The sequence below is a fragment of the Hetaerina americana genome, unplaced genomic scaffold, assembly GCF_022747635.1.
Source record: "Hetaerina americana unplaced genomic scaffold, ioHetAmer1.1.p SCAF_4, whole genome shotgun sequence".
In the NCBI taxonomy this organism is placed as follows: domain Eukaryota; kingdom Metazoa; phylum Arthropoda; class Insecta; order Odonata; family Calopterygidae; genus Hetaerina; species Hetaerina americana.
Genome location: NW_027286985.1, coordinates 83,755,258 through 83,769,338, shown reverse-complemented (window position 1 = coordinate 83,769,338; position 14,081 = coordinate 83,755,258). Strand labels below are relative to the sequence as shown.

General features: G+C 38.3%; 1 protein-coding gene across 1 annotated transcript in view; it reads left to right on the top strand.

Moving 5' to 3' along the window:
• Positions 1-3,166: 3,166 nt before the first annotated feature.
• LOC139692552 (superoxide dismutase [Cu-Zn]-like) overlaps positions 3,167-14,081 on the top strand; it is a 43,450-nt gene continuing 32,535 nt past the window's right edge. Inside the window, exon 1 of the mRNA XM_071590788.1 lies at positions 3,167-3,392. The gene's annotated coding sequence lies outside the window, so the exon portion shown is untranslated. The remainder of the gene's footprint in view (positions 3,393-14,081) is intronic.

Here is a 14,081-nt window from a genome sequence, read left to right as displayed (position 1 = left end):
CCGGCTGCGTAGGTCAATCTTTGGACGACAACATTTTCACCGTAGTTCCAGAGTAAAATTGTTGTCTACCAAACTAAGTAAAACGCAAACGGAGTCCCAAAAATGGAATCTGATCATTTGACATGCGTATTTAGTGTGAAATCAACCCCTGCCACACACACTAGCAGTGGCTTGTAGGTTATCATGCAGACTTCGTTGTCAGAGGAAAATATATTTCCATCACGTTGTTCGTGGCATTCCTTCAAGACAAAAATCTTCCAGAGATATTATTGAGAGGTTTCGTTTCGCTCAAATTGGTTTAGCAATTTGCTCGCTGGCGTGAGTTGTCAACATATGTTATGGCTTCGCCAATTCTCCCCTGCCATACGCCCTCGGGGTTGCACAAATGACGTGACGTGAGTGTGAACGTCATTCGGGTGCCAAAACCCATGCAATATACTTCGAAACAGTCAATTTGAGGAATGTATCTTTTCTGAGTATGCCCGGAGCATATTGAAAGTTCTGTCGTACGTATGCTCGTATCAAGGCTGGAGGGATCACCAATGTAAGATCAGTGGGAAATTAGGTTATTAAAAACGGAGAGGTTTAAAAGGCTACTTCTTCCATCAACTGATAACGACCAAAATTTTAGTCGTTGAAGTCATCCAAGAGATGGGAAAGCTCAGCTTGCAGGCATTATTTCATTAAGTTCTTATGGTACCATAATAATGCTTACCAGACGCCCGGCGTTTCATGTATATTTCCATTTTCACAGTATCCGGAGACGTCTGTACTGACTATCGTCCGGAATTTTCCATATAGAAATACACGTCCTTGTACACGTGTGCGAATACGTAAATATGGTGAGAAAATTACATACAAACATTGTGTACACACATAAATATAAATAAATAAATATATATATATATATATATTTTTTTTATAAAAAAATACATATATATATATATATATATATATATATATATATATATATATATATATATATATATATATATATATATATAAATATATAAAAACACAGATGTAGATTTTTAGAATATAGAAATTGTTATTTTACGTTTCGACAGCACGGCTGTCGTCTTCAGCGTTTGCTTAAGACGACAGCCGTGCTGTCGAAACGTAAAATAACAAAGTGTGAGTGTCCTTTCTTTGTGTCTCTATATTCTAAAAATCTACATCTGTGTTTTTATATATTTGTGTGTCGCCGATGAGCGTTCCATTTCGAAGATATTTTATATATATATATATATATATATATATATATATATATATATATATATATATATATATATATATATATATATAACGATTGTACGGAAAAACTCACACGAGCGGCACAATAATGGGCTGACCCAATATAACACAAATAGAAAAGAATAGACACATTTAAAAGAACACTCACACGGTAAGTGTGAGTGGTTACCGAGTGAGTGTTCTTTTAAATGTGTCTATTCTTTTCTATTTGTGTTATATTGTGTCAGCCCATTATATATATATATATATATATATATATATATATATATATATATATATATATATATATATATATATATATATATATATATATATATATATATATATATATAAAATAATATATAAACACATTTATATATAATGGGAGGCTTTTGAAATGTGGGTGTGGAGAAGAATGGAGAAGGTGAAATGGACCGAGAAGAAAACGAATGAGGAAGTACTTGCTATGGTGGGCGAAGAGAGGGGTTTGTTGGGAGAAATCCTATGGAGGCAGGAAAAATGAATGAGGGGCGTTTTGATCGGTAGTGGATTGTTGAAGACTGTAATAGAGCGGAGCATGTTAGGCAAACGAAGAAAGAGAAGGAACAGGATAGGGATGTTGGACGGGATGAAGGGAGGATGAAAGTACTCAGAGATGAAAAGGGACCTGAGGTATGGTAGGATACTAGATTTTTTGTTTTGTTAGGAGTAACAAAATATTTATTTGGTAGTTGTGCCCATCCAAAAACCTACCTTAACCGGTAGATTACAAAAAATAATAACATATATAATGGGTCGCGGTAGTTCAGGGGGTAGAGCATTGGACTACTGACCGGAGGGGTCCGGGATCGATTCCCCGGCAAGTCTCGGGGCACCTGCCGCTCCATCCAAGCTATGCGCCATCTAAGTTATGGCCTGCAGGCCTTTCTCGGTGCCGGTCATGGTTTCTTGGCCATAACTGGCCCCCTACCCTGATGTGAGACTTTCACACGCCGTCGAGCTTAGTACTGGGTGAACTCCACCATCACCTTACCAAGCCGACCTTCGGGTTGATTACTGTGTTTATGGTGTCACCTATGAATGTATAAAGATAAGGCATCCGTAATTATTACCACTACTAGTAGCTAGTTTGAAAATCCTAAAGTATTTATTCAAAGATTAAACATTTTGACTCGTGTAAAACTGTTTGTAATCCCAGTTACTTCCGTCTTGCAATATGTGTATATATTCAATTGGTTCTTCGCCTCATTGTAAAATATATCGAATTATTATGAATACATGCTTGGTGCGGAACGGCGGACACCCGTCGCTGTGGAAATTACCGAGGAAATTTAAATGGGAGACAGAAAAAATCAACAGCAAGCGCTGTTATGTATGTTCAACTCCCCGGTATATTATTTACAGGAATAACATAACATTCACGTTTATAAAAGTTAACCCTTTCCTAAATCTAATTCTTCATTCGGAATGTTTCAGATTTTACAGTCATTTAACCCTAAACATTGCGAGTTCATGTGTTGCGTCGGGGAAACCAGGTCTTTATTCCTTCGTAAACCATTTCTCCATACATATTTTTCTGGAGAATATTTGAGCTAATGCAGTTTTTGTCTACTCCACCGTCACAATGCGCAAATGCGAGTGAGTTTGGGTAAGTACTTGAGCACTCATTCCACCAATGTTACGTGAATAGGGGAGAGAAAGTGAAGTAAGGTACACAGTGCGTTCGCTCTCTTTGCAGTCCTTCCGAACAGGTTAGTGCGGAGGCGACTGCGCATGCGCGAGTCGACCTGTTGCGTAACGCCACCGACTCTGCCCGCGGTCGACCGCCGAAGGAGACGGAGGGAAGTTGAGGGGGGATTGTGAATGAATAAGCGGGGAGGGGGAGAGGGGAAAGGCGGCAGGGAATGGCCTGGCGAGGGAACTCACGGTTGCCTCACGAGTTCAGTTCACTCCAACGACCGAACGAAGGATCACACCACGAGAGTGAGTCTTCCTGCATTGAGAGACTATTGTGTCTGGATAGAAGCACCACGAGCATCTCCCCCTGAGGAGGATTTTTCTTAAGGGAAAACACCATTGCGGATCACAGCTCGCCCATCTCCTCGCAGTCTTAGAAAGGCGGAGTACGGCAATAGACATACTACCAGAGACAAAAAAAAGTAAGTAACTTGATTTCATTTACGATTTGTTTTTCAAGGGATTGCTCCAGGGTTGTTTGTTCGTTCAGAAATGTACGCTGGCCATTGCGTACAGTAGGGGCCAGAGGTACTCAGAAATGTAGTCCGAAAAGGGAAAGGTACCTGTTGTTCTGTGGCAGCGGAGGTTAATTTAAACCTCTTTCCGCAGGTATCCTAACTGCACTAGGACGCACGAAAATAGCCGTATTTCACTTCGAGGTGCATTATGGTATTGAATAAGGACTGTACCGTCATTATATATCATAAATACATACATACATTCTCTTCACTTCCATCATTATCATCAATCCTTCAACCCCGATTATTGGTTTATTGAAGCCTTTCAATCTTCCCTATCCCACACTAATGTCCGTAGGCCCTGGTAACTTATGTCCCACACCCCCCTTTATTTGGCCAATGCCCCTTGCCACCCTCTTGGGACCTTTCCATAATCTATTTTCCCTTCTATTATATTTATTACAGATTCTTTACGTAAAAAGGTGTGTCTAATCCATCTGGATTTAATTTTCCTCCTAGGCTTCCATTCTTCGCTGATATACTTCTTCCGTAGTCCTTGACATGGACCGTTTGTTCCCTACAGGGGTATGCAAATTTAAAAAGAGCTTAATTTTAAGTTATATTTAGAAAAGTTCTCCCTTTCACTATTTTCTGCCGCACTGTCCTATCGCTACTTGTAAATTTCAAACCTCCGCCACATTCCTGCAGTCTCTCGCACATTCCCTTCTGTTTCCTAGACTCCTAATATTCCTTGTCCTGAGATTCTCTTCGACCACATTCCCTCCAACACTCTCGGTCCCACCCATTTCCTTCTCAAACCATTTCCTATTCTCGCGGATACGTGTTTGGTGATTCAATTCTCATCAATTACCGCAACATGACCGAACCAACTTGCCATACTTCTTTCACCCACAGTCTTTCATAACCAACTTGTTTCTCAAACCTTTCTTTTTTATTTTAATCGCAATCACTCCTCAAGTGCTCCATGCCCAACGCGTTCAGTCGAAATTAATAATTATCCTGATTTGCAAACACTTCTCTTCCACACAGTAATGTGTAGAGGATTGCACTTTTTTTAACTAAATTTTTCGCTGCATAAAATAAATATTTTTATGTATTCATACTACCAACCACCTCCCAGGCGGCATTTGCATGCTTCCTAATCCCCTCTTCCACCTTACCATAGTTCGTAGATGTTTTCCCAAGGTATACAAAAATACCATTAACATTTGAAGCCAAATATGTTTCTTAATCTTGGAAAACGCAAGTTTAATTGATGGTTTATAATCATTGGATTTATTTTTTTTATACATTGACTAAATACCCTCGTCTCTTATTGATTGGAAATTGCTGATAAATGCTAACTACTCGTTTATGATTTTATTTTAATACTCCAAGCAGCAATCTTCCCCAATAGTATTTTACTTTTTCTGTCTCAATATTTCCCTTTCTGCTAAATAATTCAATTTGGAAGTTCCTCCTTATCATGAAAACTGTAATATTCTTATTCCATGACCATTACAATGTCTAGGTAGTCATTTCCCGGGCCGAATTCGACTCAAAGATTTTACTCGACATTCTGCGTCACATTAGGATTTCGTTAAATCTAGTTTCTTCCATCCTCACTATGTTTCCATTAGGTCATTTCACTCTCACCCACGAAAGAACATCCTTGCCATCTCCCAATGATTCAAATAATTAACCAACAGGATAAGTGTATCAATACTTTGCAGTAGTTGATCAAGCCCGTTGCCTATGAATAGCTCGCGGTGATAGGGTAGGCACGGACTAGTCGTAACCAATCTTAAATTAACGAAATTATTACTACCACTCTAAAAGGTATTTTTTGTCCTGCCCTGAAGCTATTTTTGTCCTCTCTGCGTCTTATTTTTTTATAAAATTCCCTAATACATCGTAAAAGGTATGGAATGAAGGGATAAATATAAATAAAACAAAGGTTGTGTGGTTTTTGAGAAAGAGAAAAGCTAATTTAAATGTTAAAATAGGAGAGAAAAAATAAGAGCAGGGGGAACAGCTTACCTATCTCGGAAGTGCTTTGGACCAGAATGGTTAAAAGTTGAAAGGAAAACAAACGAGGAAGTGCTAGGCATGGGGGGGGGGGAGAGAGAGGATTGTAGGGGAAAATCAAAAGAGGCAGGTAAGACTGTGATATGTTAGGCAAGGGAGGGAGGGGCAGGATTGGGATGCTGGACGGAATGAAGGGAGGAAGTAAGTATGCAGAATTGAAGAGGGGCCTATTTTAATGTTGGATATCGGGTTATTTTGCGGAGAGAGACAAGGAAAGTCATTGGTAGCTTTTGTCCATCAAAAACCTACCTTAACCAGTAGATTTATGATGGTAATAATATCGTAAAAAAGTACAGTGCTCTTATTCGCTTTTCAAAGTAAATTGCACCCATTTATGACTTTCTACAGTATTTAACATTACTTGCAATGATGCGGTTTTTATGCTAACGTAAAAAAGAAGAAGTGTTTACTAGAAGTTAATCACCTGGGGAATGAATATTGCTTCGAATCCTGAATAACTCAAATGGTTTTGGATAACCGAGGAGTAGCAAGAAAACAAAGTCGAAATACTTCTAAAAATAATATTATTTTATCTCAAGAAAACATGACTACATTAAGGTCTTTCAAATATTTAATGTATTTACAGTTGTTTTATCAACCGAAGAGGCACCGCAATGTCGTAACGTCTTATAATTTCATTCACGTTGTAAACTATAACTCGGCTTATTTAGGGTGGTGAGGACATTAATGATTAATTTGTTTGAAAAAACGAAGGAATATTTGGCGTGGATGCTAGGTACTCATCTTATGGAGGTTTCCCAGCATGATGAAGTTAGGCCTATTCGGGTATATACGAGTATTGGTAGTTGAATCATTTAAAACATTACGATGCAATAAAGTATAAACAACCAAATGGCGGCCATGACTAGTGCTGGGTAGAAGTATATAACAGGTAGCAAGTCTATAAAACAATAAAATCGGATCTAGATGAAGGCATACAACCAAAAGTTAGGGCATAAAACAAAGTAATTTACCCGAAGTTTGGTTTGATAGGTGTGATATATCTCTCCTAGCACTAAGCCCTAAGCAACGTAGCTCACCTCGTACCAATGCCTTCAACATTTAAAATTCACCCCACGGATTAGTAAGAGCCAGATACTCTCCATTTTCCCATCTGCAAGTAACAATTTGTTAGAATTGATACCCGAAAACATCACACGGCTCGTAGCTTATCATGTGCTGGGGGCGTCAACTGGAATCAAACCCGGGCCCTTAAATCAGTAGTCCAGCTCTCTAACCATAGGCCTTAACACCACTATACGCTAAAAGAAGTGTCATATTTTTATTCCATATCCAACACGTTCATCGCTGTTATAGTTTGAGTAGGCAAAGGTGTTCAGATTACCCCGGATTTTAACCCGGACCCTGAACGGATAGCGGTTCCCAGTGGGCTCCCAAGCTCACGAGAAGTCTCCAGATTCACAAATTATCGAGGACACCCTACAATAAGTTCACCAGTCGACCGGTTCACGCACTCGGCGTCGAAAATTAAGTTAAAGTGCCGCGCTTGATTTTAATTACCCGGCGACCCCATCCGTATCCTTCGCGACTCCTAAAACGAAAATCCCAATCTCATAATGTTCGACATTGTGGCAACCTTGAGGTCATTCATTAATTTCGCACCAAAACCATCCACGCCTAGAGAACCAAACACAGTATTATATCAAATAAATATATCTGCGTACACCACCTGGTTTACAACCTATCCTGAGGGTAAGTGGCAGGGGGTATTAGGTCACCAGCCATCAGGGAAATCAGAGTATATAAGCGTCGGGTATAATTTTAGTTTCTGAAATTAATAATTTTCCCACCTAGTATTTAATGTTATTACCCGAACAACCTTCCTATGGAGTATAGACACTCATTACCATTCGCTTCAATACACGCTAGCATTTTTGTAATTTTCAGGTAGGATTATTTATACACTGAAGACGACTCAAAGCTATCATACCTAAATATGTTCCATTATCGTTTAAAAATTTACAAGCAAATTTCTGTATCCTGTGGAGAGAAAAAAATTCATTTTTGATTTTCTTTCCATTAAAAAAGACTTCATTTCCACGAAATTTCGTCCTTAATTCACAATCACGAAAAAGGACCGATTACATTGGCCTGTTCGGAGTTCCCATATCCCATCGTTATACTCTCGCCTACCTACTTAATAACAAAGCTAAATTATTTCTTCTGTGATACAATTTCAATGCATGTGATTTATCCGTATCAAATAGTTTTATTCCTGCATAAATTATCGTACATCCATTAGCTACCGGTACGGAATATCCAATAAACATGAGACGCCCTCTAATTGTTGATAAGGAATCAGAAAAAACTTCAGAAATTAAATTCGGTCATCCGGCAGATATTAAACCAGTTATGTAGCACGTTTTCGGTTCATTTATTGTTTAAGTCCTGCCAGACCTGTGGCCTTATATGAACCACAATTATCAACCCAAGGGCCGGTTTGATGGGCAAGAGTAGAGCTCGCCTAATGCTAAGCACAATGGCGTGTGAAATTGACGCATAATTGTAGGGTAAGCAGTTCCTTTCCCTCCGTTTCCTGTGGTTTCCTGGGAAGATATGACACTAGAAAAATCACATAGCGTGGGTGAATGTGAGGATGCCCAGAGGCGTTCGTGCCGATCGAACCCGGGCCTTCCATTGCTTTATCCAACGTCACCAATAAATGGGAGTAAATTGCTCCGGTTGATGGTATCCAATTCTAAGACATTTTTTGTACTCAACCTTTAGAAATGTCGAGTTTAATTGGCCCGCGTACACTCCTATTTTTTTTAAATTCCTTATGGACGGAACTAAGGGATGGTTAATGAAATAGTAAATATTCAGCATTGTGATTCAGTCTTAAAAACTAATACGCCGTACTTCAACATTTTCATGCTTAGGGAATGGGATATGATAACTAAATTGTTGGCTCACCTTAACAGAGAGCGTTAATAAAATAATACATTAATGTACTCGGTCAGATAAATTAATAATCAATTAATTAACCGGATTTCAAGCAATATACTTGGCGAGAGCAATGCTTTGACTCCGTGGCCCATAAATTTGCGTCTGGGTAAAATGGAGGTGACGAAATTCTATCTCATTGAACTCATTTCAATGTGACCGAAATGCATCTTTTGGATGAAAGGATACATGGCAGTAATGGCGACAGCGGCTCAGCGCAACGAAGGTCAAACGTACCAGTAGAACTCGGATTTCTTGCGATTGGGAGTGGTCAAACCTGTTGAAGTGGAGAGAAGTTGCTGGGGAAGGTAAAAATAGAGTTAAGCCTGCGTTATAAATAACAATCCAGTGAGTGAACTTCTTTCATTTGCGTTTTAACCATGTTTTTAGTCCAAAAGAAAAATGAACCCATGGTGAGAATTTTAAATATACTTTTTCGTTACTATTTTGTAAAACAGTCATCCTTATATGCTCAACCGTTACATTTGATGCTTCTGCCCTTGGACATGTGCGCTTTCACTTTTCATACGCATGTAATCGCTGCTATTTGAATCTCACAAGACGCCGCATAGCCGAATACATCTCAGTCAGATGAAAGGGGTGGAGATGTTCTCATATACTGTTGCAATTCTCGCGCCATGCGTCCTTAAGACGTTATACGTCGCGTGGTCCACGTGGAAATTGACGTGAGATTGTGCGTCACTGCTTCAGTCAGCGGTCCAATTCATTTTGTCTGGATGGTTCGGAAAATGTTAGTCAAATGATTAAAATTAGTAAGCAAATCAAACGTGCGGGTGGAGGGGATGGAGGGTGGGCGGGGCACTCGTGGGGTGGAGGCGCGACGGAGTGAGAGGACGAGACTCGCCTTTGGACTCGATATTCTTGGGAATGAGCCCTCACTTCTATTTGTTCCAAACGGGGAGCGTCCGAAATAAAATTTCCATGCCCTCCAAGTGGTGGTTGTGCTGTAAAAATTTTCCAGTGGCTTTAGTATACTTCAATAATAGTTTTTGCTATCCCTTGCTTACAGAAGTGTATCAACTCGTAGAAACTGGTATCCAGAGCAACGCATCTCACGTTCTGATATTACTGTTTCCATGAAGAATAATATTTTTTAAGCTCAATAATATTTGCCAGATACGTCCTTTTATTTCCTTACCAAGTACTTTTTATCTCTATATGTATCGTAAAACAATTTTTAATGAATATATCACTTATAAAATGACTGAAATGCCATAGCACTCCTGTGTGGGTTATGCGGATGTCATTACGAGATAAGACTAAATATCGATGGCAGTCTAAGAAGGTGTCTTGCTTCATGTGTATTTCATTCATTAGAGATAAATTGATTAAAAAGTGTTGAATCCAAACGAGGCTGAGTAAAGAAAAAATAGACTGAGTTTTCGATTAGGGGCATTGTGATATCCTGTCAAGAAGTGTCATAGCCTGCTTGTCATCATTGGTCTCCTTCAACACTCTTCTTCTCAAATATACACGTACATATATACGTACGACGAAGCAATATTAATGATTGATACATGAAATCAATAAAACACGTATTTTTTATGAACATTGTTTAATATATGCAACGCTAAGGATGATATTTGCGAAATAATTTTGTAGAGCGCTTAGGAATAATATTTAGGAAAGGGCTGGCAAATACTACCCCACAAATATGAATCCTGAAAATGAGTAACTTTTGATGAAAAAGAACTGTTTTTTCTCATTTTCCGAGAGAGTTCTCAGAAGCGGTTACGATTGAAAGAATACTATAGTTCGATAATTGGCAAAGACCGCTCGTACACACCCAATTCCTTTGTTCAGCTTTTTAAAATCAAATTTTGGCGTGGTTAGAATGCTTCTTTTCGAGCTCAAAGTTTCCCTTGGTGCTAAATGCGTCCACAGTCATCATTTTCAGACAGACTGTGAGCGAAGAAAATTATCTTGACCTTGAATCCTTCACGTGATTTGCGCGGAACCGACGGGAATTTGCAGAAAGCGCATCATAATGCCGTTTCTATGCATGCCCGGAGCACTTATGTCCCCTTTGTGCCAAAGCTCTTACTTTGCTAAGAATTAAGACCATTATCTAATGTTGCCAAACTCGAGGAGATTTTATAATCAATTGACTTAATTTTGTAAAAGGGGATGAAAAATATCATAATATACTCAACGAACGGCTAGCGGCTTTATAGACAATGAATTGATTCTCGCCATATGGAACGAGATATATAGTATCTTCTTCTTTTTTATTTAAAAAAGGCAAATTAAGGGTTCTGTGCTGCTTAATGATATCAATCATGTCAATAGTATTTCACCTTCACTGATTACTTCTCCACGCCTCTCCGTATTATAATTATTATTATTGAGAGACCTCGGTGGAGAGACATTGGTAGTTTGAATATTACAGACACGACTTAAACAATCAGTAAAGTACAAACTATTGGAGTTAAACGATGACACAGAGAAGGATTACATTGGAGGGTGAGACCACAATGATAATGAAAACTAAATTCAGAACAGATCGATATAAGGAATAATTTTTCCCTCACACAATTCGAGACCACAGCCGAATAAAATATCATTTACAAATAAATCAACAATTTCTCTAATGGCTGGTGGCATAACATCCCCTGCCACGCGCCTTCGTGGTGGGTTATTGTAGGATACATATGTAGGTAAATACACAATATTCTCACCATTGTTGCTTATCGGGGTGGCAACTGTCCAGGAAAGCTGGTTTTGTGTCGATGGAACACATTTTCTAATTTCATGAGTGCTGCCCGATCCTTTCGCCTCTCCAATGGCAATACAATGTTTCACCGTGTTTATCAAGCCATTGGCACTGATGAGCTAACAGTTTGTTTAATCTTTTCTCACAGAACCATTAGCTGTCTCTTTAGATCTTCTTATTTGTCGGAATGACTGGTAGAAATGAACTTCTACCGTGATCTAAGAAGAAAACCCCGTCATGTCCCTTCACATGTTCTAATTATCCCACACCAAAGAACGTCAAGATTTAGGGATGTCAATTTCAGAGAAATTTGATGATTTACAAAAAATAAGTAGGACGGAAATACGAAATGTATTCATTAGTTACAATATTACTCATGGAAGAGGCACTCAAAGAATCATTTATCGAAACAAGTGCATACATGTAGATACTCTTAAAATGATAATGTATATGCTGCTGCTATATGTATTTTAGTGTTTTAATATGAGATCAAGTGTTGCAACGTAAATTTTACTGTTCGCATCACCTTCTATTTACGTCGTTTAGCGTGTGATGATGATGATGAATACTCTGCGGGAATAAGTGAGGTATTCTACCAAAATATTCCCCCGCTAGACGTTTAAAGAACAATTTAAATGTAAAGTTTTTTTGACATCCCACAAAATGAAATGTCATTTTCCTATCGTAGCTTCAGGGACTAATTCGTCAACAAAGGATCATGTATATCTATATCAACAAAATACGGCACAAAATACCACAGGGGCCTGTGGTGATTGGCAGTAGGACACCGGCCTGGATACATGCATGCACCAGTGTTAATCCACACATGCCTTTGAATATAAGTATGCTACCTCATTTACGGAAACATTCGTGCATATACACACATAAATACCTATACACATCATACAATAGTTTACCAAATCATTAAATGCTTGTCATTTATTGAGTACATTCGGGCACTTCTGTTGGATTTTGTAATGATTTCTAGGCAAAGATTATTTGCGAGGGAAGAACGAATACTTGAATCTGTCTGTGGCGGTCTTTATCTCTCCAAATTCTCCCTCGGTGAGCGAATCTACCAATACAATTCGGGGCCATATCAATACCTTCGATTTCGTAAGAAAACTCAGAAGATTCTTGCACCCTTAGAAAAGACTGTCTTGCCTGCTCTCTTCGTGAATCAAGAGGCTCCTAATTTAATTCCTCCAGCATACCCGGTACGCTTACTTTTTTCTCGTTGCTATTTGTCAAAAAATCTGGCAGATTTTGTCTGGACCTTTTTGAATTCCTAAATTTAGAGCGTACCTTTTTGGAACCCGCGAATTTCGGAAATACTGATTACTTTAAAACGGTGGGAAATTAAATGAAAATCATATGGTAATTCTAATCACCAAAGGCTGGCTTGTTTTTTCCAAGAGAGCAGGCTTTGGTTTATTTAGTATTTTATAATTGAGAATATGTATAAACATAGCTTCGTTATTATAACGGTAGAAACACCTAAAAAGGATGTTTTATTTTTTATCACTCTACCTTTCATTTTCAGCAATATAGTCTAAATCGATCCATTACAATTCCCAAACTAAAGATCCGAATTTTGACTCAAACCTACTCAAAAGGATGCCAAGGTTAATTTCAATGTATAGCGTGATGGTTATGCGTTGTTTCTTAAGGGTTACGAAAACCTTGACGATCCTTAAAAAAAAAGACGAATCGTAACGAATAGTATGGTTGCACGTCAATAGATGACCTAGTTAATCTGGTACGTACAAAATCGGAGAAGAATGATTTCCACGTTTTACCCAGTGATCGCTTGGCTAGTAAAAACATAAACTTTGAAAATAACGAATCGAGGCATTCATAACGGAATGGAGTGTGTGTTAAAATACAGCAACGGCTAAGACTTTATTTTAACTACTCAGTGTGCCAATATTTCAAAATTACGATACCTTCGTTTATACCTAACCGAAAACCAACCGTTCAACTATGTGATGTTTGATGAGGTAATATGATTTCTATTCTTTTGTGCATGAGCTACTTCGGAAAATATAAGGGGAAATTTTTCACGAAAAAGTACTTCTGATTACACATATGTAGGTATTATATTCGTGTACATTCACCCCTCTGCGATTTACTATATGAGATTATATGGCTACAATATAATAATATTACCATAGCATTATAGGGCTCGTAATATTGCAATGGTATTAAATTGTTGTTCCCATGACCGCTCCCCTCACTATTTACGAATTATTTATATTGGTACTACATTTTCTGGATAATAAATGAAATTATAATTCTGGAAAAATAACTATGCACGACCTGGTCTGTGTAAATACATATGATGAGTAGGATTCGTGCAAAGGCTGCATTATACGGATTCAAGACTCTTCTAATTCAAATCTCTTGTCAGCAAAGTGATTATTTCCTGGGCATAAGCATTACCCGCTGCTCATTTTCCTCTGCTTATTAGCAAGTTATTACAAGTTGATGCAAACTTCAGCGGAAACTAGTAGTACGGTCTCGCTGTCAGACGTCATCGTCATAAATTCATTTTCCGTTGGTGAATACGAGGAAAAGTGATATGAAACAAGCGAAGTTTCGAAGCCAAAGACCGTTCCTTCGACATTGATTGAAGAGATTTACTAGTTATTGGGGTCGCCTCAGAATATTTATACTCGGTAAACCCCCCATTTAATTTTATGAAAACTTCATATTATTATCTTCCTAAACCCCTTCCAAAAAATCCATGGCTTACCTGGTTCTGACACTTTTTTTTAAATTTTCGTCCTAATTTCACGTGAAATTCGATGTTCATTCTCTAACTTATCCGAAAAATTCCAACAGATTTAAATGAAAATAAATGCTAT